The 22,833-nt window shown below is 39.7% G+C and overlaps 1 protein-coding gene across 6 annotated transcripts in view; it reads right to left on the bottom strand.

Moving 5' to 3' along the window:
* TFDP2 (transcription factor Dp-2) overlaps positions 1 to 20,200 on the bottom strand; it is a 207,074-nt gene extending 186,874 nt beyond the window's left edge. For 4 of the 6 annotated variants that reach the window (XM_061419702.1, XM_061419782.1, XM_061419692.1 and 1 more), the window contains exon 1: positions 19,866 to 20,198. The gene's annotated coding sequence lies outside the window, so the exon portion shown is untranslated. Of the gene's footprint in view, positions 1 to 19,865 lie in introns of all 6 variants that reach the window. The other 2 variants (XM_061419762.1, XM_061419737.1) reach the window with 2 other exon arrangements.
* Between the last annotated feature and the right edge of the window lie 2,633 nt (positions 20,201 to 22,833).

Genomic DNA, 22,833 nt, shown 5'->3' with positions numbered 1-22,833 from the left:
CAAATCGCACATATGGCAAGGGATCAATATCCAAAATACACAAAATACTGCACAAAATTTAACATAATTCAACCACCAAAGAAATCCAAACAATACACTACTCCAAAGTGGGCAAAGACTTGAATAGATTTTCCTCTGAGATGTACAAATGGCCAATAAGCACACGAAAAGATACTCAATGTCACACATCAATAGAAAAAGGCAAAATAAAAGCATAGTGAGGTTCTACCTCACATCCATTAGAATGGCTTCTCTCAAAACAAGAAGTGCTAGCAAGAATGTACAAAAATTGAGACTCTTGTGCACTATCCATGGGAATATAAAATAGTCCAACTAGTGAGGCATTTAAACAGTATGGAAGCTCCTGAAAAAAGCCAAAGTAGAATTACCATGTGATCCAGTAAATTCCACTTCTGGGTATATACTCAAAAAACTGAAAGCAGGGTCTAGTTTTTTATTTCTGTACAAGAGATATTTGTATAGTCACGTTCACAGCAGCCTTATTTACAATAGCTAAAATTTGGAAATAACCCAAGTATCCATCAACAGATGAATGGGATAAGCAAAATATGATACATGCATACATACTCTGGGATATCATACAACTTAGAGAAGAAGAAAATTTTGACACTATAAAATGGATGAATCTTGAGGACACTATACTAAGTGAAATAAGCCAATCACACAAATACTGTATGATCCTACTTCTATGATTTATATAACCACTTAGAGTAATCAAAATCATAGAGACAGAAAGCAGATGGTGGTTGTCAGGGGCTAGGGAAGGGGAGATATTATTTAATGGGTACAGAGTTTCAGATTTTAAGATGAAGACTGCTGTAGAAAGAAGCAAATACACTTAGTAACAGTGAACTGTATACTTTTAAATGGTTAAGATAGCAAACTTGATGTGTATTTTGCCACAGTTTTTTTTAAATGGGGGGAAAATGCAGGCAGAGAGAAAAGTGGATTATTTACAAACAAATGACAATCAGACTGCAGTAAACAGTCACTAGCAGTAAAAGTAAAAACATCATGAAGAAATATCTTTAATGTGTTAAGGGAAAATGATGGAGAATAGAACCGAATCCTAAAATATTTTTCAAAAATAGCGGTGAAATAAAAAACATTTTCAGTGAGTTTATCTTCAATAGACATTCAATAAAGAGACATCCAAAGGATATACTTCAGGAAAATGGAAGTAAGAAACTAAGAATGCAAAGGAAATTCAAGACAAATAAAAAAATAAGAAAGGTATGAAAAATATATATATATATAAAAGAATACCTCCAGAGAAAATAACGGAATGAAAAAAAGACAATGTGACTCTATAAATAGACAAATGATCTTTATAATAATAGCATTATAGAGAATTAAAAGGATATAAGGATTAAAGGTTCTTTTCAGCAGGAAGACACAAAACTTCTAAATTTGGATGTATTTTATAACACAGCTCACAAATATATAAGGCAAAAAAAAGGCACATTTATAAGGGGAAACTGAGAAATCTACAATTACAAAAGAGATTTTTTAACATATGCCTCTCAGTAATGATGAGCCAAAGAGATAAAATAAGAAAGTCAGTGAAAGGATACACAAAACTTCATCAACACAATTAGCAAGTGTGCTCTAAGAGGTATATGTATTGCAAACTGCCCCCAAAATGGAAGAATATCCATCGTCTTCCAAAGAATTCTCCTCAAAACCTCATCTGATGAGGTCAGTATTACCTTTACACCAAAGCCAGGAAACAGGACCAATGTGTTAAACTATAGTAGAGTTTAACTTATGTATAGCAACAAAATCAATACAGAAAACCACAAAGATCAATAAAGACTAGGAGAATTATAATGGTAACAACAGTCTGATAGTAGGAAAAATTAAATACTTAACAATAAACGGTAAGAAACATATAAAACTTGTATGAGGGAACTGAAAACATGTCTACACAAAGCCCACACAAGAATGTTCACAGCAACGTTATAACAGCCCAAAACTGTAAAAAAAATAAACCAAAAAAACACACGAAATGTCCACCAACTGATGAATGGATAAATAAAACGGCTTTAAATCTATACAACAGAATGTATATTGTTTGGCAATAAAGTGGAAATGAAGTGCAGCATGTATAAACCTAGAAAATACTACCCTACGTGAAAGAAGGCAGTTCTCCATTTATGTGAGATACTCAGAGTGGGCAAATCCAAGAAACATAAAGTAAATTAGCAGTTGCCAAGGGCTAGAAGGGAGAGGCAGTTTTCCATTTATGTGAGATACTCAGAGTGGGCAAACACAAGAAACATAAAGTACATTAGCAGTTGCCAAGGGCTAGAAGGGAGAAGGGAATGAGGAGCGACTGCTAATGGGTAGTTTCTCTTTGGGGGGATGGAAATGTTCTGGAATTAGGTGAGGGTGATGGTTGCTCGTATCTGTGAATATACCAAAAACCACTGAATCATATACTTTAAAAGGTGAATTTTATGGTATGTGAATTATAGTGCAATAAAGCTTTTAAAAAAAAATTGAGGAAATTTTTCAATACTCCTAAGGAAGACTGGAACAGCAGAAAGACACAGCCTGTTCTTGAATAAGACAACTGAACATTACAGATATAAATTCTCCCTAATTTATAAATTCAATGTAATCCAAATAAAAATACTAACTAGCCATTTTACAGAGTTAGACAAGTTGCCAGGCAAGACTAACTAGGAAAGGACTGGAAAAGAAAAACTATGAAGGGAAAACAACCTTACCACACATTAAAATATACTATAAAGCCTCTGTAATTAAACCATTGTGGAACAAATGCACAAACAGGCTAGAGGACCAGTGGACAAAGTCCAGAATTAGACCTAAATACATATGAAACATTAGTGTATGACAAAGGTGGCATGTCCAATCATTGTGTCAAGATGGACTTTTTTCAGATTTTTAAAAAATCGTGGTTAAAATACACATAACCTAGAATTTACTACCCTAACCATTTTTCAATTTAAAGTTCAGCAGCGTCAAGTACGTTCACACCGCAGTGCCAACCTCTAGACCGCTTTTCATCTTGAAAAACGGAAACTACGTAGTCATTATCTCCACGTTAACATAAACGATAACTAAACATTTACCCTTTCCCCCATCCCTTGACAAATACCATTCTACTTTGTCTCTCTGATTTTGATTACTCTAAGTGCCTCATATAAGGGGAATCAAACAGTATTTGCCTTTTTGTGACTGGCTTATTTCACTTAGTACCATGTCCTCAGTTCATCCATGTTGCAGCACGTGTCAGAATGTTCTTCCTGTTCAAGGCTAAACAGTATTCCACTGTGTGTATATGCCACATTTTTCTAATCCTCTCATTTGTCAACGGACAAGTGGGTAGCCTCCATCTTCTATGAACGTGGGTGTGAACATGAGGGGCCAAGTATTGCTGTGAGACTCTGCTTTAAATTCTTTAGAGTATATACCCAGAAGTGGAATTACTGGATCACATAGTAATTCTACTCTGAACCTCTGAGGAACTTCCATACTGTTTTCCACACTGGCTGTACCATTTCACATCACCAACGGTGCAAGAGTTTCAATTTCTCCACCAACCAAGGTTCCAATCTTCACCGATATTTGTTACTTTCTGTTTTTTGTTTTTTTGATAGGTGTTCATCCTAATAGGCGTGAGGTGTCTCTCACTGTGGTTTTGATTTGCATTTCCCTAACGATGAGTGGATGTTCAATATTTTTTCATGTGCTTTTTGGCCATCTGCATATTATCTTTGGAGAAATGTCTATTTAAGTCCTTTGCTCATTTCTGAATCAGGTTGTTTGGGTTCTGGTAGAAGTACCTGATGTTCTAGATATTAATCCCTTTTGAGATACATGATTTGCAAATATTTTCTCCCATTCCGCAGGCCACCTTCTACTCTATTAATGGTGTCTTTTGATGCACAGTTTTTAATTCTGATGTAGTACAGTTTATCTATTTTTACTTTTGTTACCTGTGCTTGTTATCATGTCCAAGAAATCAATCCCAAGTCATAAAGATTCTTACCTATGTTTTCTTCTAGGAGTTTAAGAATTTAATAGTTTTAGGTGTTAAGTTTAGATATTTGATTCATTTTTAGTTAATTTTCATATATGGTAGAAAGGCCCAATTTTATTCTTTTTCATGTGGATACCAAGTTTTCCCAACATCATTTGCAGAAAAGACTGCTCTTTCCCCACTGAACGGTCTTGGCATCCATGTCAAAAATAATCTGCCTGTATACGCAAAGGTTTATTCTGGGCTATTATATTTCACTGATTTATATGTCTGCCTTTATGCTAGTATCACATTGCTTGATTACTGTAGTTTTGTGCTGCTGCTGCTGCTGCTGCTGCTAAGTTGCCTCAGTCGTGTCCGACTCTGCGACCCCATGGACTGCAGCCTACCGGGCTTCTCCGTCCATGGGATTCTCCAGGCAAGAACACTGGAGTGGGTTGCCATTTCCTTCTCCAATGCATGAAAGTGAAAGTGAAGTCGCTCAGTCGTGTCTGACTCTTAGCGACCCCATGGACTGCAGCCCACCAGGCTCCTCCGTCCATGGGATTTTCCGGGCAACGGTACTGGAGTGGGGTGCCACTGCCTTCTCCCACTGTAGTTTTGTAGTAAGTATTGAAATTGGGAAGTGTGAGTCCTCTAGCTTTGTTCCGTTTTAGAATTATTTTGGCTATTTGAGGTCCTTTAAGATGCTATATGAATTTTAGAATAAGGACTTCCTTGGCAGTCCAGTGGCTAAGACTCTATGAAAGACAAAAAGACACATCATTTTCTGTGATATTTTTAGTAAAAATGCGTAACCATATTCCAATTAGCAACACTGGACAAAATAAAATAAAGGCCAGTACTGATCAAAAATATATGATCAGTACTCTTCAAAAAGTATCAAGATCACATGAGAGAATACTAAGAAGAAACAACTAAAGGAAACAATTGCAATGTGCAATACTGAAAAGGATCCTGGAACAGAAAAATGTTACTACTGAAAAAAATGGTGAAATTAAAATTAAGATCTGTAGTTTAGTTAGTAATATTGTTGTTTGTCGCTGTTTAGTCACTAAGTTGCATCCAACTGTTTCTGACCCCGTGGGTTGTAGCCCACCAGGCTCCTCTGTCCATGACTCATGTTAATTTCTTGCTCCTGATAATTATACTATGGTTATGAAAATGTTAAGATTAGGAAACTGTATTTTTCCTGTAAGCCTAAAATTAGTTCAAAGTAAAAAGGCTTTAAAAAAAAAAGTATTGCAATTATTACACCATTAAGTGCGATAACCATCAAAAGAACTAAAAGCAGATATGGCCAAAGGTAGTCTTACCAATTCTCACTGTTAGAAGTCAGTACAGTTCCTTTGGGGAGGAGGTGTTCATGAATGGAAAGGGCCAGCACGGTGCTGGCAATGGTCTGTGTCTGGATCTATGGTGCTAGTTACACAGGGGTGTTATTTAATCAGTGAAAATTTGTCCTATTTTAGAAACCTATCACCTTTCAGTAAAAAAACTTAAAAAAAAAAAAAGTGGTTTTACCCCTGGAGAATGGGACTAAAAATAAGAAGACTTTTCTTGCAGAAAATTATTTTTTTAATTTAAATTTAATTGGAGACTAATTAATTTACAATATTGTATTGGTTTTGCCATTGATAACTTCCAAATAGTAATAGATGGGGAAACAGTGGAAACAGTGTCAGACTTTATTTTTTTGGGCCCCAAAATCACTGCAGATGGTGATTGCAGCCAGGAAATTAAAACATGCTTACTCCTTAGAAGGAAAGTTATGACCAACCTAGACAGCAAATTAAAAAGCAGAGACATTACTTTGTCAATGAAGGTCCGTCTAGTCAAGGCTATGGTTTTTCCGGTTGTCATGTACAGATGTGAGAGTTGGACTGTGAAGAAAGCTGAGCGCCGAAGAATTGATGCTTCTGAACTGTGATGTTGGAGAAGACTCTTGAGAGTCCCTTGGACTGCAAGGAGATCCAACCAGTCCATCCTAAAGGAGATCAGTCCTGGGTGTTCATTGGAAGGACTGATGCTGAAGCTGAAATTCCAATACTTTGGCCACCTCATGCAAAGAGCTGACTCATTGGAAAAGACTCTGATGCTAGGAGGGATTGGGGGCAGGAGGAGAAGGGGATGACAGAGGATGAGATGGCTGGATGGCATCACTGACTCAATGGACATGAGTTTGAGTAAACTCCGGGAGTTGGTGATGGACAGGGAGGCCTGGCGTGCTGCAATTCATGGAGTCGCAGAGAGTCAGACACGACTGAGCGACTGAACTAAACTGAAATATTAATACAAGAAGTCAGAAAGGCAAATCTGTGACCGTAGGCCCAAAAGAACCCAGAAAACACAACTGGTCTTTTTTATTTCTCCATCCTCAGCAACTGATCTCTCATACCTCTTCTGAGATAAAATGGGATTTGTACAAGATAACAAGAACTAAGACCAAGAGTAGCTGTAACAGGGAGTACCTTCAAGGGAACTACCAGACACAGTAAGATTCACACAGAGCAAGCAAATGCAGAAGATGTAAACTGTGAGAGAGTTTCTGATACTGGACATAAAAATTTTGCCAAACACACAGTGGTTACTTTAGATGTAGTTTCAGTGTGAAAAATTCAAAGATGCTATTAGTCACAATATGAAAAAATGCTTCATATTGTTACAGAAAGCCTAAAAACAAACAAAAAAAAAATAACTAGATGGTAGACTGAGAATTACTCTAACCTTGAGGTAATTTAGATGATAAAACAGTCAGAAAAAGTTTTACACAAATCATTAAGTCAAATGAATGTAATTGTTTCCCAGTTTCCACTCAAGGCCAATCTGAGTCACAGTGTTTCTTTCCAGGGTGAGACACTGGATTGAATTCTACACCAAGAGGTAGTAAACAAGTCGGAGGCTTTGGACACTAAGACAGACACCTAATTAGATAGACACAGAGATAATCAGTCTGAGTTCTGTGGTGCAATTGGTCAGAATGCTTCAAGAAGAAATAAAAATCCTTCTGTACAATATTTTTAACTTTGGTGAAAAGATATGTACTATCTCTCTAATTTTCAAAAACACATCTCCTTGTTGTCTGTTCAGTTCACCAGACATATCCACACTCCTGTTGATAACAGCATCATTACCCAACACTTCTCTGACTATGAAATACATGTGCTCTTGTTCCAAGACTAACAATAAACACTGCCCCTATTATCTGTTATATGAGTATTCTTCTTACTTTTAAGAATATTTTTTGCTTTTTTCTCTTCATTTCCTAACACCCACATTTTTTCTTTTGGCCCACACATATTTAATTTCTGAGCAAGTCAAAAGGACATGTAGCAGACAGCATAAGCATTAACATAAATAAGAAATTTATGTTACAAAGGAGCTAGGTTAACGTCTTATCTAAGCATGTACTTGTTTATACTCACAGTAAACCAGTCAGTATAAAAGATTCACACCGCTCATAATCAATGTTTAACCAATTAACTGAACTACAGCTGAATTAAAGATATCACATACAAATGATACAGAAATGGTCTATTTTTAAATTAAATAGTGACACTTGAGAAAAGATGATCAATCAAAACTTGACAAAGGATGACACTTGAGAAAGTGACTAATTTTCAAATCTCCCATTTATATTTGGACAATTCACAACACTTTTAGGAAAAATAGTACACTGGAAAGGCCGAACTAGGAAGAAGCTATAAAGATACTTGGATGAATGCTGAAGTAAGTATTTTACTTTTTTATTTTTCACTATTTTACGGTCAGAGCTTTTCTTTCTTAACTCATTGTGGTGGGTGATCAGAGGGACTTTTTAAAAAATGGACGTGTGGCTGACTTACAATGTTGTGCTAAGCTCTGCTGTGCAGTAAAGTGTGGAAGCAAAGACCTAAGTATCTCAGCAAGGCAACAGAGAGGAGTGTTTACATGACACTCAGATTCATGCTCTGGCCCCAGCTCTGCGATCTCTATCTTTCTGGTTCCAGTAAAGCAACATATGGCCTCACCTATAAAATGAAAAGCACCGAAGAATTTTTGCTTTTGAACTGTGGTGTTGGAGAAGACTCTTGAGAGTCCCTTGGGCTGCAAGGAGATCCAACCAGTCCATCCTAAAGATCAGTCCTGAGGATTCATTGGAAGGACTGATATTGAAGCTGAAACTCCAATACTTTGGCCACCTTATGCGAAGAACTGACTCATTTGAAAAGACCCTGATGCTGGAAAAGATTGAAGGCGGGAGAAGAAGAGGACTACAGAGGATGAGATGGTTGGATGGCATCACTGACTCCATGGACATGAGTTTGGGTAAACTCCGGGAGTTGGTGATGGACAGGGAGGCCTGGCGTGCTGCAGTCCATGGGGTCGCAAACAGTTGGACAAGACTGAGCGACTGAACTGACAAAATGAAAAACAAACCTATCTTTCACACTTCTGGGCAGGATTACATGAGGGCCTGATCACACTGTAGGTGTTTCGTAAAGCTTTCAGATTGTGGATCACTATTTTCTTACTTAATCCTAGAAAAATCTTGTGGTCCTTTACATTTTGTAAGTTATGAAAGAACAGCCTCGTAAACAGGGTTTCACTTTTTTCAATCAGCTGCTTTTATCAACAGAATCTCTTATTTCCTTTATTTATTATGACCTCTTTCATTTCTCTTGAAATTTCTTTCTGTCATATGGAAGAAGGGCTTCGAAGGTAGGTAGTGACCCCTTTCTAAAAGTGAAAATTGGTCAGTCATGTCCAATTCTTTGCGACCCCGTGGACTATACAGTCCGTGGAATTCTCCAGGCCAGAATACTGGAGTGGGTTGCCTTGCCCTTCTCCAGGGGATCTTCCCAACCCAGGAATCAAACCAGGTCTCCCGCACTGCATTCTTTTACCACCTGAACCACAAGGGAAGCCCAAGCCCTTTCTAAAGTCTCTTAGTTACCGTTAGCCTTGCATACTTTTGCTTAGTATTTCCATTTCTTGAAATTTATTCTTATTTTATGTCACTTACATCAAGATCGAAAATTCAGTTGCCTTAAATTTTTTCCCCAGAGTGTAACTTCAATTAGCCTATGGAAATGTGTAACTCAGAACAGATCTTAGAGTTGCAGTATCTGATAGCCCAGATTATCCCAAGAATACTATTGGATTTGATATAAAAACAATAAAAGAAAATAATTTGACTTGGGAAGAGATAATTAAGTTTTTTCAGAGAGAACTCATTTATAAAAAATACTGGAACTGCTTTGGTGGTCCAGTGGCTAAACCCCTCGCTCCCAATGTAGAGAGCTTAAGTTCGATCCCTGGTCAGGGAACTAGATCCCACACGCTGCAACTATAGCTCCCATGTGCCAAAACTAAGGTCTGACGCAGCCACAAATATAAATATTTTCAAAATACTTGGCAGCTTTTACGCTGTAATTAACTAGTTTACCAACTAAATTAGCAAGTCTTTGCTCAAATTTTAAGGTCAATGGAAGAGGGTAGAACTACTGATAGAGCATCTGCTAACACCTAAATAAAAATACTCGTACCTCGCAACAAAAATGTACGCTATAGCATTTTCCAGGTTTAAAATAACTCATTGATAGTAGTACTGAACTAATTTCAACACTGAAGTCTTCTTTGACAATGTTTTTGCATTACCTGTTTCCACAGAAATCCTGCTCAGTCACAGCTGCTTTGCTTAGTCCCAGTTTTGAAAAACTGAAAGGAGTAAAACACACAAACCACAGACTTCTATTTGAAAACAAAACAACCGCATCTACTAGGCTTCCCTGAGCTTCACTGAATTTTCCATGCTTTATTTTTTTTTTACTTTTTGGCTGCACCCCATGGCATGAAGGATCTTAGTTCCCTGACCAGGGATTGAACCCAAACACCCTGCAGTCGATGCGTGGAGTCTTAAGCGCTGGACCACCAGCGAAGTCCCGCCGTCTTTTAAAAAGGACAAAAACCTCTAAGTAATGATCAGCATTTTGGTACCTGAATTAAAATCAGATAATTCTGTGTGTCTTTGGCTTTTTCATTTTTGCAATTTGAAAATAAGCTTATCTTAGTTGTCTGAAATATTATTGGGTCTGAAGTGCTATCCTGATTACAAAGAATTCAGGAGAACAAGGCTCAAGATTCTTTTTCCATATAATAATCAAGGAATTCATATAATTGTCTTTTTTAGATATGCATTTAAATGGTTCTCATCCACCTCTTTTCCAACCAAAATGATTCTAAAATGAAAATCTATTTCAAAAACTACCTATTTAAAAAGCTTTTCAAAAAGCTTTCAATATCAAAATAGTCAAGTACTCTTGGAAAACCTTTCTAAAATAATTTTTCTAACTATTGTTAATCTCCCACGAATTATTTTCCTTAAAGATCTATGGTTAGTAATTACTTTTTACACCAACTGTGATACAATATAGTCTTGAACAGTATAATTTTAATGGCAAAACTGTAGGCAGAGTTTAAGACAGTACATATTCTATTGCTTTTCATATATAATTATGGCATTTTTATACAGATTTTCAGGGCATGTTTCTTAGAATGCCTACATAGGTGATATATTTTATTACCTTTGAACACTGATCTGCTCAACTTAAAAATAAGTAATCACTATGCTCACAAAATGTTCTTATCTGTAAAGACTTTATAGCTTAAAAGGTATTAATTAGTGTGGAATCATTTATCTAGCAGCTTTACCAAACTTTCATTAGCCTAGAAATCATTTTATTGACTGCTATTCATTAGTTACATTTTTTTCTTCCAGTTTTATTGAGACATGATTGTCAAAAAAACACTGTATAAATTTAAGGTGGACAGACAATGATTTACCTACATATGCCACTGACTGTATGGATCACAATAAACTGTGGAAAATTCTGAAAGAGATGGAAATACCAGACCACCTGACCTGCCTCTTGAGAAACCTGTATGCAGGTCAGGAAGCAACAGTTAGAACTGGACATATAACAACAGACTGGTTCCAAATAGGAAAAGGAGTACGTCAAGGCTGTACATTGTCACCCTGCTTATTTAACTTATATGCAGAGTACCTCATGAGAAACCCTGGGCTGGAGGAAGCACAGGCTGGAATCAAGATTGCTGGGAGAAATATCCATAACCTCAGATATGCAGATGACACCACCCTTATGGCAGAAAGTAAAGAAGAACTAAAGAGCCTCTTGATGAAAGTGAAAGAGGAGAGTGAAAAAGTTGGCTTAAAACTCAACATTCAGAAAACAAAGATCATGGCATCCGGTCCCATCATTTCATGACAAATAGGGAAACAGTGGAAACAGTGTCAGACTTTATTTTTCTGGGCTCCAAAATCACTGCAGATGGTGACTGCAGCCATGAAATTAAAAGACGCTTATTCCGTGGAAGGAAAGTTATGCCCAACCTAGACAGTATATTGAAAAGCAGAAACATTACTTTGTTAACAAAGGTCTGTCTAGTCAAGGCTATGGTTTTTCCAGTAGTTATGTATGGATGTGAGAGCTGGACTATATAAAGAAAGCTGAGCGCAGAAGAACTGAAGCTTTGGAACTGTGGTGTTGGAGAAGACTCTTGAGAGTCCCTTGGACAGCAAGGAGCTCCAACTAGTCCATCCTAAAGGAGATCAGTCCTGAGGGTTCATTCGAAGGACTGATGTTGAAGCTGAAACTCCAATACTTTGGCCACCTGATGCAAAGAGCTGACTTGTTTGAAAAGACCCTGATGCTGGGAAAGATTGAGGACAGGAGGAGAAGGGGACGACAGAGGATGAGATGACTGGATGGCATGTCAGACTCAATGGACACGGGTTTGGGTGGACTCCAAGAGTTGGTGACGGACAGGGAGGCCTGGCGTGCTGCGGTTCATGGGGTCGCAAAGAGTCCAACACGACTGAGCGACTGAATTGAACTGAACATACATCATGAAAACACCAAGTGAATATCCATCATCTCATATAGACAGAAAATTAAAGAAACAGAAAAAAAGATTTTGTGATGAAAGCTCTTAGGATTTACTCGCTTAACAATTTTCATAAGTAACATACAATGTGTTTGTATGTGTGTGTGTGTGCTCAGTCATGTCTGATTCTTTGCTACCCCATGGACTTTAGCCCACCAGGCTCCTCTGCCCATGGGGATTCACCAGGCAAGAATACTGGAGTGGGTTGCCACACCTTCCTCCAGGCGATCTTCCCAACCTAGGGATCCAACCTGCGTCTCCTGCATTGCAGGCAGATTCTGTACCACTGAGCCACCTGGGAAGCCCCATAGCATACACTAGTGTCAGTCGCATTTATCATGTTGTATATTACATCCCTAGTTCCTTTTTTAGTCTTTCCTGGGGGTTCTGCACTGTGCTGCATGTGGGATCCTAGTTTTTTTAAACTTTGTGGTGCACCTCCAAGCACGTGGGATCTTAGATCCCCGGACGGAATGGAACCTGGGCCCCCTGCAGTGGAAGGGCAGGCAGAGTCTTAACTGCTGGCCAGCCAGGGAAGTGCACATCCCTGGTTCTAATAGCAACTATCCTCTCCTTGCCTCCCTGCACACCTTTCCGTCTCCCATCCCCCCCTCCTTGATACCATGTCACAATCGTTCTCTTTTACAGGCAGTTTTATATTACCACCACAATTTCAAGAATGCTGTGAAGAAAAACTTAGTAGGTTGATTTTTTAAATTGTTCCCCCTCGAGTGATCTGCAAAAGAGAAGTAAATGCTACCAGTTTTGATTAAGTATTTTATTTAGGCAGTTTTGAAATATATACTGTTCTTCCACATTTATAGATATTATAATTTATTTCACTTAAAAAGAACTGAATTGGTCGCTTCAACAAAATCATTTTCGGCTTTTCTTGGCCACGCAGGACGCAGGATCTTAGTTTCTAACAAGGTCATTCTTTAATAACAACATAGTAATACTTGACTCTTTTCAAAGTAAAATGAAATCTGTTACATAAACTTACTGTACTTCTGAGTATTAAAAAGAAAGGATTTATTCAAATACTTTCTTCTATTCTATCTTTCGCTGCACTTAGAATTCTTCAACGACTGAGGCTATGTCATGCTCCTTTGTCAATTCAGAGCCTCATACGGTGCCTGTAACTTAAGTGCTTCTGTAACTGTCAGCTGAGTCACTGACACGCTGACCAGCTGGTGGAGAACCACCATGTCTGCATCATCTCTAAGAAAAAGAAAGGTTAAAAAAAAAAAAAAAAGTGGGGGACTTAAATTTAAAACGATAATAAACAGAAAACAGAATAAAAGAGCTGCAAAATATTCAATAATAAAAATCTAATTAGATCAGTATAGATTTTTCCAGTGGGGAAGAAAAGACTGAAAAAAAGATGGGTTGGTGGGGAGGGATAAATGAGTTTGGGATTAACAGATTCATGCTACTCTACATAACATAAACAAGGACCTACTCATAACACAGGGAACTACAGTCAATATCTTGTAAAACCTATAAAGGAAAACATCTGAAAAAGAAAAAATACACACACACACAGATACAACTTAATCAGCTTGCTCTACATCCGACACGAAACACTGTAAATCAACTATACCTCAATTAAAAAAAAAAAGTTTTTTTTAAAAAGCAAAGTGGACTCTGGCTGCAATGCTTATAGAGTCAGGAAAAGATAGGAAGGTCAAAAGGAAGCCACTATTGTAGAGAAAAGAAGGATTGGGGGCCAGAGCATAGTAACAACAGTGATAAAGGAAAGAAATGAATATGGATTACCTTTGTGCTTTAGGTACCTCTATCAAGAAAAATTCTTGGACTTCCTTGGTGGCCCAGTGGATAAGAATCTGCCTGCCAATACAGCAGACATAGTTTAATCCCTGGTCTAGGAAGATGCCACATGCTGAGGAGCACCTAAGTCCGGGAACCACAGCTACTGAGCCTGTGTGCTGCAATTGCTGAAGCCTGTACACCCTAGAGCCTGTGCTCCACAACAAGAGAAGCCACCTCAAGGAGAAGCCCAAGCACTGCAACTCGAGAGCAGCCCCTGCTCACCGCAACTAGAAAAGGCCTGCATGCAGCACCCAACACAGCCAAAAAAGTTAAATCAGTTAATTAAAAAGAAAATCCTCTTCAGATTGGATGGGTTTAAACAAGCGTTGGCATCTTGCACAAAATGGGCATTTAATAAATTTAATCAATGAATCAATGGAAACCAAAGCTCAATATGTGTAAGATTAAAGAAAGTTGGGCTTCCCTGGCAGCTCAGCTGGTAAAGAATCCGCCTGCAATGCAGGAGACCCCGGTTCTATTCCCAGGTCAGGAAGATCCCCTGGAGAAAGGATAGGTTACCCACTGTAGCATTCATGGGCTTCCCTGGTGGCTCAGATGATAAAGAATCCGCCTGCAATGCGGGAGACATGGTTCGATCCCTGGGTTGGGAAAATCCCCTGGAGGAGGGCAAGGCAATCCATTCCAGTATTCTTACCTGGAGAATCCCATGGACAGCAGAGCCTGGTGGGCTACAGTCCATGGAGTCGCAGAGAGTTGGACACAACTGAACGACTAAGCACAGCACAGCTGCTCTAAGTAAACCATCGACAAGGTACAACATACCACTCTAGTTACAAAGTCCATCCAGCTGCAAGGGAAAGGGGATCCTGTCAACTTCTGATCACTGAAGTTAAATGTAACTCTAGACAAGATGCTCAAACTACCGCACAATTGCACTCATCTCACACGCTAGTAAAGTAATGCTCAAAATTCTCCAAGCCAGGCTTCAGCAATATGTGAACCGTGAACTTCCTGATGTTCAAGCTGGTTTTAGAAAAGGCAGAGGAACCAGAGATCAAATTGCCAACATCTGCTGGATCATGGAAAAAGCAAGAGAGTTCCAGAAAAACATCTATTTCTGCTTTATTGACTATGACAAAGCCTTTGACTGTGTGGATCACAATAAACTGTGGAAAATTCTGAAAGAGATGGGAATACCAAACCACCTGACGTGCCTCTTGAGAAATCTATATGCAGGTCAGGAAGCAACAGTTAGAACTGGACATGGAACAACAGACTGGTTCCAAATAGGAAAAGGAGTTTGTCAAGGCTGTATATTGTCACCCTGTTTATTTAACTTACATGCAGAATACATCGTGAGAAACGCTGGGCTGGAAGACACACAAGCTGGAATCAAGATTGCCAGGAGAAATATCAATAACCTCAGATATGCAGATGATACCACCCTTATGGCAGAAAGTGAAGAGGAACTCAAAAGCCTCTTGATGAAAGTGAAAGAGGAGAGAGAAAAAGTTGGCTTAAAGCTCAACATTCAGAAAACGAAGATCATGGCATCCGGTCCCATCACTTCATGGGAAATAGATGGGGAAACAGTGGAAACAGTGTCAGACTTTACTTTTTTGGGTTCCAAAATCACTGCAGATGGTGACTGCAGCCATGAAATTAAAACATGCTTACTCTTTGGAAGGAAAGTTATGACCAACCTAGATAGCATATTCAAAAGCAGACACATTACTTTGCCAACAAAGGTCTGGCTAGTCAAGGCTATGGTTTTTCCAGTGGTCATGTATGGATGTGAGAGTTGGACTGTGAAGAAAGCTGAGCGCCGAAGAATTGATGCTTTTGAACTGTGGTGTTGGAGAAGACTCTTGAGAGTCCCTTGGTCTGCAAGGAGATCCAACCACTCCATTCTGAAGGAGATTAGCCCTGGGATTTCTTTGGAAGGAATGATGCTAAAGCTGAAACTCCAGTACTTTGGCCACCTCATGTGAAGAGTTGACTCATTGGAAAAGACTCTGATGCTGGGAGGGATTGGGGGCAGGAGGAGAAGGGGACGACAGAGGATGAGATGGCTGGATGGCATCACCGACTCGATGGACGTGAGTTTGAGTGAACTCCTGGAGTTGGTGATGGACAGGGAGGCCTGGCGTGCTGCGATTCATGGGGTCGCAGAGTCGGACTGAGCATCTGAACTGACTGAACTGAACTAGACAAGATTATCACTGAGATTAAATGTAACTCTAGACAAGATTTTAGAGTCATGTCTGAGAGAAGTCTGTGAATGTAGAAAAAGCAGCAACCGACCTAGGTGACTGGAAACCATTATAGTTTCACTAAGAACAAGCAATGTCAAATTAGTACTCTTTTTTTTTTTCTGACATTTATTGAACAGATAGGATTTTTAAAGATGAAGGATATGAAATTATTTGGGTTTTAGGAAGGCAAGTGTTAAAGTTCCTTATAAATTCCTTGTGAAAACCTGGAAATATCTGAGATAGATAATGATAAATTAGTTTCATTTCTAATTGGCTGAACAACTTGAACCAAAGAATTAATTTTTTTCAAATCAACCCTCAGGTCTCTAGCAGGACAAGAATGCTCTTAGCCCACCTCATCAACACTTTAATAAAATTTGTATGAACACTGTACCAGCATTATCAAACTTAAAGTTTATCAAATGTATGGAAAAACAATAAGTTTTTTTACTGAATGACCAAACTAAGACTCTTTTTTTTTTTAAAGAGTAAACATACTGGAACCAATCTGACAAGATAAAATTCAACTGGGATAGATACGAAGTCCTACCGAAACATATTCTATTAAAGAACTTGGAGAGCATGGACAAAACTCAAATTTCAGCTGATGGCAAAATCAATAATGGATAACGCACACAGCACTTAAATGGCAGGGACCATTCTAAATGCTTAACACGTATGTACTCATTTATTCTTTAAAACAACCCTATGAAACAGGTACCATCATAAACCCCATTTTACAGATGAGAAAACTGAGGCCCTGGGTGTTTACATAATTTACTCAAGGTTACCCAGCTGATATACAGCCAGGATTTAAATCCAAGCAGGCTAGCTCCAGAATTCATTTCCTTAGACAGGACATTATCATGAATTAACAGTGCAATGTGGTTGCCAAAAGAAGCAAGACTACTCTTAATGTGCTTTAAAATCAGAGTGATGACTTCTGGTTCTCTCCACAGGTTAATACCTAATCAAAGGTATTACACAGCTAAGAAGGGTATGGACCAACTGACAAAAATCCACAAATAAGCCATCAGTATTGTGAAGAGGTGCAAATCAAAACGACAAATCCACTAGAGGAAGTTAAAGACTGAGAATATTTTGTCCAGAGAAGAAAAGAATCAGGAAAACATAGCAAGTGTCTTTGAATATTTGAAAACTCACAGAAGAGACAGAACTAGAACCAGTGAAGAGAGAACTTTAGTTCAATAAAAGAAATCATTTCTTAGAAGTTAAAGTTGTCCAAATATCTTTACCTCAGAACCTATGAATCTTCTCTCCAGAGAATATCCAAATACATATAATTTTGTATAAAGTTTTCAAGGGCTCACAAATCTACTTTTAAATCTATTTATGTCCTACCCCTAGAATCATATACCCCAGATTAAAATGGAAAGAATTCAAGTATGAAGAGGTGAATATATTTAATCTAGAAAAATCATCACAACTTAAAATTCTATCATTGAAAAAAACTCTGAACTCTATGCTTTCTAGTTTCTTCTAAGATACATTGCAATAAGAGCTTAAAATATGATGCTGAGTTCAGAAAAAAAGTGAAATCAAGTTTACCAAGTGACAATGTAAACTGACTACAAGATCTGACTATCAGTAATAATGGCTTATTACTTAATCTTTAAAAGAAACATACCTAAGTTTAAAGATAAAAAAATAAGATGCTAAGGTACTACTCATATCTAATATTTAATGCCCAAATTACAAAGTGCCTCCTTCTACTTTCAAGCCTTAATCTTTTCATCTTTCAGTCCCAGTCAACTGTTAAGGTCGACAAACTAAGAAAACAATGAACTAGAAGTTAGAATACCAGGTTCTAACCTACACCATGAAATTAATTTTGGCTTAATCTGTTTCTTACCATACTCTAAAAACTTTCATGTATCTAAATGGGCTGTAAAAATGGTAAAGTGCAGATGTAACTATAAACAACTCATGTATTATGTATAAAACATAAAAATGTCAACAACAACAAAAAACCAGTTTTTCTATAATGCTAAAAAAAAAAGCAAAGGTATATTCACATTACAATTCCTAATTCCAAAAAGCAATCTCTGAATCCTTCAGGTTGTGTTTCAGTGAATAATTTTCATCCACAAACACTTTCCACATTAAGCATAAATCTATCTGTACATCCAATTTCAAGCTGCATTGAGATGACATAGCTCAGACAGTTAAGAATTTTGGCTGCAAGGGAAAAACTCGAAAGTGCCAACTGGACGTCCCCATTTCCAAGAGTTGGTGGGAAAGGTACATGACCACAAAATGGTAACATTAAGTATGACACACTTGAAAATTCTGTTTTCTCTCTTAATTAACCAACCACACATAACGAGAACTCAACACCAGGAGTTTAATATGTCTTGGGCCTTTATTAAATATAAGCACCACACTGCTGAAACTGCAACTGTACTGCCAGAACAGGGCTACAGACACCATGTCTGCCATGAGACTAGACTCTAGTTCCAGGCACAAGATGTTCTAATAAATAACAAACGCGTCAAGCGCCAGCGCACAAGCGTGATAGAATCTGGGGTCTAGACATTTGATTCTTCTCCCAGTGCTACTTGAGAATGGCCACTGCCATTAAAGATTTATTACAGTAACAGGATAGTGATAAAACTTTAGCTAAATGGCAGGCCAACCAATGAAATGGAAAAGCAACATGCAATAACAGATCAACTAGTTTCTATTTAATTTTGTACAGTAAGGCTCATGATTACACTGTATAAAGAACAGATGAATAACCTAAACTGTATCTACTAGGTAAAGATGATTTCAAGCCATTATGAGAAAAGTGGCCCAGAAAAAAATCAGGCTATAGAACTCAAGTGGAAAAAACACACTAAGATTTGGGAGAGAAAGGGGAAGGAAGGGAATGAGCTACTGACTTACTAAAAAGAGAGCAAAGAAGTGGGACAGGGAGTCTGAGCCCTCTGAGACAGAATGAGAAAGAAAAAGAATTCAAAGGCTCAAAGGGAGCTTTAGCAGTGAATACAGAAAGAGATGAAACTGTTAACTGTCTCAACAGAAAAAAGAAAAACAATAGGGGGAACTTTTCTAAACCATCATTCAGGGTGGTCAGTTCAATGCCTAACTCATGCATGGCAGGGCACTTCGTAGGACGCACACTTCGTTCCAAGTAGTTCCACCGATCAGCCCATTTCCCCCTGGCACCACCCCCAATAGGGGGTTACTACTACAGATGAAGAAACTGAGACCACACAACGCCAGGGAACACAAGCTGGTACCAGAGACTGGGCGCTCATCTTAGCTGCACTTCTCCCTGCAAGATCCTATAAAAATCTCACACTTTTCTATGGAAAGGAACCTTAAATCTCTTCTGGGCCCAAAAGTGATCCCCTACTTTAGAGAAAAGTTCCCCTGCGGAGGTTGCAAGGCTCTTCCAAGCGCAAAAGGTGTTGGAACTCTGAAATACACCTGGTAGAGACAGACGGAGGCATGTGGGTCATGAAAGGAGAAAAAGTCGGAAAAGTCAGACTTAGAAGCCATTCTTCTGCCCTAAAGATACCGAAAAAGTAGAAAGCAGCCCTTCCTCTCTTCCAGCAGGCGTGACTCAAGGACGGTGCCTCCCCGCAATCTGCTGTGCGTGTTGGGGGTAGGGGGTAGTCTCCGGTTTCCCACTCCCTTCCGCAGGCACTCAAGGGTTACTCGGCCGGGCCTGGAAGATTGCGTGGGAATAAACAGATGGGACCCAGAGTGACCAGGGGACCCTGAGGCGCAGGGAGGGAAACCTGCCCAGAAACACGCCGGGCCGGGTCCAGAGGCCCTCCGCACGGAGCCCGCGCCCGCGCCCTGGACCTTACCACCGCTTGGCTGCAGGGGACGAGGCGGCCGCGCAGGACTGTTCTTCGAGCTCGGAGCGCGTCTTCAGGCGCCTCTGCTACAGTGGCGCCAGCGCTTGGCGGCGCCCGGGTCCCGGCGGACTCACACTCGGGGAAGGGTGGGCGATCCGCGGCCTGCCTAGTCGAGGCCCTGGAGTTCTAAGCCCCGGGACGCCGACCGCGCGCGCGCGCCTTCGAGCCTGCCCAAAGAGGAAGGGTTAGGGCGCGCCTCGAGAACCGAGCAGCGCCAGCGGCTGCAGCCGAAATCTCCGGCTGCTTCGTCCGCCCTCGCCCGGCCTAGCCACTGCCCCGCTTCCCCCGCGCAAGCTTTGGCGGCGGAGCAGCACGGTGAGCGCCGATTGGACCTCTGGGTGAATGACGTACGGCGCCTCTCCTCACGGATTGGCCAGGCTGGCGGTGCGTGCACGGAGTAAACAAACCCCGCCCCCAGGCTTCCCAAGAAGAGGAGGGGGCCCCCGAGGTGGAGGAGCGGGGTCTCAAGCACTCTGCGGGGTACCTGGGTAATCCCCTGGAGGTTCTCAGTGGATCGCCTACAACGATCCTGCCGCGTGCTTCCCAGCCGCCTCCGGAGCAGGATACAGGGCCTGAGGCCTACAATTATAGCCACACCCTCTCCCCCTTCCCCCGGCCTGGGTGGGAATCTTGACTTTTCCATCCGCCCCCATCCCCCCGGCCCCTTGCAAGAAAACCCCGATCTTTCTTAGAAAAAGGAAAACGGGCGTCCCTAGTTCCCAGGCACATCTCGGTTCCCAGTCACTTGATCAGTCACCTCCGGGGGAGCAGCCTAGAGGGGCAAGGGGACGAGTGATGAGGCCACGTGTGGGGCCAAGTTTGCAGTACCCTGTAAATTATTCAGACAGTGGGTTAAAGACTGCTAGGGTGTGAGATTTTCAACAAACCGGCAAGTAAGATCCAAAACCGAGCAGGTCACCATGTCACATGGACGCTGAAGAGAAAATCGCAGCTCCCACCCCCAGATACCTGTCTTATTTAGTTCAATGTTAATAATACATTCTGTGCCTATCTGAAAAATCATGTGTGAGTTTACATTTTAGTGGGCTTCCCCTGTGGCTCGGTTAGTAAAGAATCCGCCTAAAACGCGGGAGATGTGGGTTTGATCCCTGGGTTGGGAAGATCCCCTGGATAAGGGAAAGGCTACCCACTCCACTCTTCTGGCCTGGAGAACTCCACGGACTGTGTAATCGATGAGGTAGCAAAGAGGCAGACGGGACTGAGCGACTTTCATTTCACTTCACTTACATTTTAGTGGGGTGGTAAAGATAATATACAAAAGAAATAAGTGAAATATAAGCTATGTTACATGTTGGGACATGCTGTGGGGAACAAACCTAGAAGACCAGGAATGGCTTTAAAGGATGGCCTGTCTTAGAGTGCTTAGTCAAGGTAGCAGGAAAGTGCCACTTAAATAAATACCTAAAGGAAGTGGGGGAGGTGAGAATGCACCTTTGGACCTTTCTCTGGGGTGGGGTGGAGTGGAGAGAGAATTTCTGCATAATTGTACATAGATAAAGTCCTAGGCGGTCAAGAAAGCCCAATGAAGTCTCCTTGAACTGATTCTAAAATGCAAAAGCCCCAAAGGAGTCATTACCTTGCATTTTTCAGTGATGGATCAATAGATGTAGTTTCCACAGAAATTTTGTTGAGGTTTTAAGTACTTTTCAAACACTCTAGGGACAAAGATACAAAAGTGAGAAAAACAGATGAAACCTCCATCCTCAAGGAGCTCAGTCTAGCAGGAGAGCTGGATTGTAAACCGCCTCAGTATACTGTATAAATAATCCAAGAAGTATTAATAGACACATGGCTGTGCTTGGGCTAATGGGGGAGGGGGAGTGGTGGATGTTAATTTAGGAAGAGTACCTTGAAATTTTTTTTAATTGAATAAAATTGCTTTATTTATAATGAAGTATAATATACTAAACATGTTTGGAATCTTTATCTATGAAGACAACTCTGCTAAATATTGGTGTAAGGCTATGGATTCAGTGATTCTCTAACTTCTGTAAATTTTTAAGGTGAGAGTCTGAACATGATATTAAGTTAAACCATATGAAATTGTTAATATTTGGCAATTTTCATGTTTCTTGTAGAGTTAATATGAGGGTTTTGCTATGTAATACATATAGTAATACATGTAATACATATAGTAAGTATTCCATAAATAATGATTATTATGATCATTTGATAATAGTGCTTTTGAAAAAAAAAGCTTTAAAAGTCAGTGTTTCATAACAGCTTCCGATACCATGAAGTAAAGTGGGCATGCAGGTTTCAAATTTTCCGTATACTGGTTTGATCTAGCTGTGAATTTCCATGACCTAATCAGGGTATGCTGTAAAAGACACTAAATGCTAGTTTCACAGCAGGCCAAGAAATTCAGAATAAGGAACAGCTTGATTTTGAAGCCAAAAACTGAAAATTCTCCAGAACAGAATAAATTGTCAAGTTGCATCAGGGAGGAAAATTCATGTAAATCAATTTTTCATTCCCACTCACAGCTTCAATTTAGCAATTTGCACAACAGTCAGCTTTCTCTCTTCCTTCTCATTTCCCCACTAAAAGATCTGATTTCCTTTGAAAAGGAAAATAAAGCATCCACGATCTCCAAGGAAGGAGAGTAGATGTTTGAAACATGACAGAACACTTATTGATTCTGCAAACACTTACTAAGCACTTATTATACACTAACAGTGCAAGGTACTGGAAATACACATATAAGTGTCCAAAGAACTTCCTTTGTTCATAGGTGTTCCTTGTGTGTAGAATAATCCCCCAGTTCACCCACACCTCATCTACACATGCTTTCTCATCTAAGCTAAAACAACACTCTCTGGAAAAGCTTCCTGACTCCAGCCCTTTGCCCATAAAATTGTCTTTCTAACATTCATGAAACTTGCAATTACTCATT

This window comes from Bos javanicus, chromosome 1 (genome assembly GCF_032452875.1).
Source record: "Bos javanicus breed banteng chromosome 1, ARS-OSU_banteng_1.0, whole genome shotgun sequence".
NCBI classification, from domain to species: Eukaryota; Metazoa; Chordata; class Mammalia; order Artiodactyla; family Bovidae; genus Bos; species Bos javanicus.
This window is presented reverse-complemented; position numbering and strand designations above follow the sequence as displayed.